The sequence below is a fragment of the Oxyura jamaicensis genome, chromosome 2 (genome assembly GCF_011077185.1).
Source record: "Oxyura jamaicensis isolate SHBP4307 breed ruddy duck chromosome 2, BPBGC_Ojam_1.0, whole genome shotgun sequence".
NCBI classification, from domain to species: domain Eukaryota; kingdom Metazoa; phylum Chordata; class Aves; order Anseriformes; family Anatidae; genus Oxyura; species Oxyura jamaicensis.
In genome coordinates, this window is record NC_048894.1 from 139,927,208 (window position 1) to 139,932,330 (window position 5,123).

The 5,123-nt window shown below is 39.4% G+C and overlaps 1 long non-coding RNA gene across 1 annotated transcript; it reads left to right on the forward strand.

The window, feature by feature from the left end:
• Positions 1 to 244: 244 nt before the first annotated feature.
• On the forward strand, positions 245 to 4,914 carry LOC118162385. Its single transcript, XR_004748431.1, has 3 exons — positions 245 to 871; positions 3,146 to 3,221; positions 4,824 to 4,914. It is a non-coding gene; the product is annotated as an uncharacterized LOC118162385 (long non-coding RNA).
• The last annotated feature ends 209 nt before the right edge of the window (positions 4,915 to 5,123 follow it).

Below are 5,123 nucleotides of genomic sequence, written 5' to 3' on the forward strand. Positions count from 1 at the left end.
ATTTAACCCTTTTTCTTGCACTTAAACTGTTGACCACTCTATATAGATATTCTTCTATAGAAAAGCAGAGTATAGGGGCGATTTGGTTTGACCTGGTACACAATTTCCTATTTTTACATTTTAAAAATATTGCTCAATTGAAGCCCTGCCCCGTAAATATCACTTGTCCAGGGGAGGGAGCAGGGTGGTAGTCTTCACAGGAAATGACACAAAGTACTGGGCACTGCAGTATCACTCTGGTTTGAAATGCAAACTTAAAAACACAAAAGAAAGACAACAGTAGAATAACACAGAAGGTTTGATAAGATGAACTTAGAAATCTCTATTTAAAATATAATATTTTAAAAGGATAAAACTTTATTGTATTTTCAGTCTTTGCAACAGGGTTAAACAGCACATCTGGGATTATTATGTTTGATTTCACTCATAATTCACCAAGCAGGAATGCAAAGTCTGCAGTGCTTGCTGATCTCAGAAAAGATTACATGTTATAAGGACTGTCTGTGCGATGTTTTGGTCAGTGCAGCTGGATCCCTCCTTCTGTGCTGAGAACACACAATCCACCAGTCAGGTACCACCCTCAGCCTCTTACAAAACCTTACTGGCTGGAGATCTGACCCTATGCTCAGCACACTGGGTAGGACAGCTGCCACCACTTGAGTGGAAATCCAGCTGGGATTTAAATTGTTGAGTGCTTCCAGCTCTCTGTTTCTCTTTCCTAGCAGTCTGTAGGTTTCTGTCCTTTGATGACATGATCTTCAGAGGCTACTCCGGCTCTATCAGGATGGTGCAAAACAGTGCTATACCTCCTCCGGGGTGGTGCATGTGAGTGATGCATTTGCTTAATATGGGATGGCTGACAGCCTGCTGGGTAGAGCCTTTTTAATATCTGGTTACCTACACACCTTAACAAATACCTGTGAGAAGCATTAGTTGAGACACATTTGCAAAAACATCAGTTACACATCTTTTTCAGTGATAGTGATCGAAGTACTGCATGGAAGAATTCAGTATGATTCTGAGACGCTGAAGGCTTAATACAATTACACTTTCTTTGCATATTATTACTTAACTTTTCCAGGTATCAGTGAACAAACCTTTTCAGATTCCAAGATAACAGTATTAGTTACTGTTATTGACATGATAAGCTATTAGCGAAAATTGTTCTCTCAGTTTTGATTAAAAAGTAGTGGTAGGTGAACATAATTCTCATCCCTTCATTGGTTATGATCTCAGTGTAAATTCAGCCTTTTGACTCCAATTAGAGGTTTAAGATTTCTTGGGAACAGATGACATATTTATAACTCAATACGTTTGTCTCATCCATTTGTTCTCTGTTGGCAGGTTGTAAATTATTAGGGCACATATTGCCTTGTCTTCGTGTGTGCCGAACAGAACGGGGTGCAAACAGTTTCCTGCTCTAATTAGTATTTAGGTTTCTCCATCGTGTGAAAGCTATGTAATAATAATCCATGTATGCCTTTTTGACATTCTCTAAACACATTTATTCTCATCATCACTGAGACTCACCTCATCAGTAGAGAAAGACCACAAGCACTTTTGCAGATTAGCGCAGATTCGGATGTGAAGTATTGGAACCTCTAAAAACTGGCAGTTTCCAAAGTTAGCCAGTTGTATAGATGCATGGAAGTTCAGAACCTGACTGGTCATGAAATACATATAGTGACAATGACTTCCTCAAGTAAGTGATTTAATGGATAAAGAAATTGTTAAATTTGAACAGATAGTTCCAATCACAAACTCCATCACTACAGGAATAGCCCTCAGAACAAAAAAATGTATCTTTTTTCATCAAACTTGTTTCATAGTGTAATATATATCACTTTTAACTGCTATAGTTAATGTGGGCCCATTAGACCCCACTACTGCAGTAGTAGTATTAGACCCCACTACTGCATTTTTTATATTATTATTATTATTATTTAGAATTCTCCATTTATGAAGTTTATTTTACCAACTGCAGATATGTGAAAAATACAGGAGGTGTGGACATTCTGAAGTTTAGAAGCAAACCTGAGGGAATAACAAAGTTGTAGAATGTGCTGTAAATGCTGCTCCAGCTGGAAAGACTGAGAAGGCTCAAAAAGCACTACAGGTTTTACGGAAAAAGATTAAAGTATGTACTAACAACCCTAGCAAAGATTATTAAGGAGTCAAGGGATGATATTTTTGACAAGACATCAGGTCAAGCAATATTTGTCCAAAGCTGATAAGGATAGAGGGGTTAGAAATTGGAGAAGCTTAAGCAGATATATTTTACATTTTTGATTAGTACAAGCAAGATCTCCAGGGACTGGGCCATGGTTAGCATAACCCCATTATCAAAAAAGCAGCCCAGGGATTTACTTAGAAATTATATATCAGTGCCTTTAGCCTCATACGGGACAAAACTTTTTCAAGAGATCAAATAGAGATACCCTTGGAAAAATCAACAGCCTGAGAACAGCTACATGTTCTCAGGAAGTGGAGATCATGCCTTAGCTGGTTGGAATTCCTGGTGGATATTATTACTGCAGAGGTGCAGGGTGATTTGCTAGAGTAGCAAAAATAAATAAAGAATTTTCACTGTGGTTATTCAGGTATTTTGATCACATAAACATCTTAGATTTTTAAATGGTCATGGAAGACTTATTTTCTTCAAGATAGGGCAAAACCACTAAATCAAATTAGAAGTGTTTCTTAGTTTCTTAGGATTTCTAACTCATTATCAGGCTTAAGCTCTGCATTTAAGATTCATAGAATTGTGGAAGATTAAACACTGTGAAAAAAAAAAAAACTAAAAAAATAAAAGTAAAGAAGATTGTGAAGAATCTCTCGGGGGGGGCGGCCCCCCTTTTTTTTTTTTTAAAAAAAAAAAAGAATTGCAAAAGGAGCAGGAAGCAAAAAGTACTTTAAAACATTTTAGAGTTTCTCTAAACTGTATCCTGCCACCTGCAAGATCAAGCAGAGCAGCAGGAGGATAGTACAGTTCAGCTGAGTAAATGGAGGAGCATTAGTTTGGTTAACTTATTTTGTGAACATGAACAATGTTACGTACAAGCTAAGAAATGCTTACCAATGCTTTTGTGTAAGTATGTTGGATGTTAGAACCACCTGAAGATTAATGGTTTTGTTTTGGTCTTAGTGCATCCCCTGCTGATCTACAGGGATCAAGTGATTTCTTGCTTCCTTGTTAACTGCTGGTGGTGAAATATATTCAGGTATTTTCTTAGAGAAGTAAGATATTAGATGAACACACAGAGAGGAGCAGTTGTAAGAGAGTAGTGAGGTTATGGCTTTAAGAATAACTTCAGTAACAGTAAACTTTGCAACTTGGATGATGGTTGAGATTTCATTATCACTGCAAAATGGATTAGACAGAAGAGTTAGCAAAATGAAAAAATGTTATATGAAATCTTTTCAATAGAACTTAAGGAAAGAGCTTCAACCATCAAATCAGATCAAATCATTTTATGAGTGGCATAGCATCATCATAAATCGAAGTAATAACAGGATCCTCAAATGAATGTATTCCAAATTACCCTAAAAAATTCAAAAGGTCTCCAGGGAGGGAAGATGCTTGAGATTGTCATTTAAGGAGTGACAAATACATGTAACAGGAACATTTTAACCTGCAAATTCTGTTATTTCAGATTTGAAATGAAGAAAATATAAAAATGATAGTATCTTCTATATTTATGTTATACTTTCCCAGTGAAGTGTTTACTTATGACAGAAAATTAAGGTTGCTATTCTCAGTTAAAGAAAATGGAATCTCACTTTTCCTTTAAATATATATGTAAAATTGTGCTATAAAACACAAGAGAAGGGAAGATTTAAGAGGACAAATAATTTTACTTCTCTAACTGCAATAAGGAAATAGAATCATAGAATCATAGAATATTCCGAGTTGGAAGGGACCCATAAAGATCATCAAATCCAACAACTTGCACCGCACAGGTCTACCCAAAAGTTTAGACCATGTGACTTAGTGCACAGTCCAAACGTTTCTTAAATTCGTACAGGCTTGGTGCAGTGACTACTTCACTGGGGAACCTGTTCTAGTGCGCAACTACCCTCTCAGTGAAAAATCTCCTCCTGATATCTAGCCTGAACTTCCCCTGCTTCAGCTTCACTCTGTTCCCGTGGGTCCTATCACTGGTGTTTATGGAGAATAGGACACCTGCCTCTCCACTCCCCCTCACGAGGAAGCTGTAGACTGTGATGAGGTCCCCCCTCTGCCTCCTCTTCTCCAGGATGAACAGGCCCAGTGACCTCAGCCGCTCTTCATACGTCATCCCCTCTAGGCCCTTCACCATCTTCGTCGCCCTCCTCTGGACACTCTCCAACAGTTGAATGTCCTTTTAGTACTGTGGTGCCCAGAACTGCACACAGTACTCAAGGTGAGGCCGCACCAGCGCAGAGTAGAGCAGGATGCTCACTTCACTTGCCCTACTAGTGATGTCGTGCTTGATGCACCCCAGGATACAGTTGGCCTTCCCGGCTGCCAGGGCACACTGCTGGCTCATATTCAACTTTCTGTCTACTACGACCCCCAGATCCCTCTCTGTGGGGTTGCACTCCAGCGTCTCATCGCCCAGTCTGTACGTGCAGCCAGGGTTTCCCCGTCCCAGGTGCAGGACCCGGCACTTGCTCTTATTGAACTTCATACGGTTGGTGATTGCCCAGTTCTCCAACCTGTCCAGATCTCTCTGCAAGGCCTTTCCACCCTCGTCCGAGTCTACAACTCCTCCAAGTCTGGTGTCGCTGGCAAATTTGCTGAAGAGATCTACTTCATAATTAATCCCTTCCCTCTCTCCCAGGTTTTTGAGGTTTCTTTGAAATAAGTGTCTCTTACACATCTCTTGTCCAAATGGATACTGGTCAATCATGAAAAGTCAAGGGACTGAGAGGTGAGGAGCATTTCTTCTCTCTTCTTGATGGCACAGACTGTTCAGTGTATGTCAGTTATGGCAAACTTGAGAAGCATGTTTTTGGCAAAGGTATTGGCTAAATGCAACAACTGTCGTTGAAGTTTTCCTGCTCAGCATTGTGTTTAATATCTGTCACTGTGAAATCTTAGCAAGGTCAACTGTCTCTGGAGAAGCCACATCTAGGGGTGC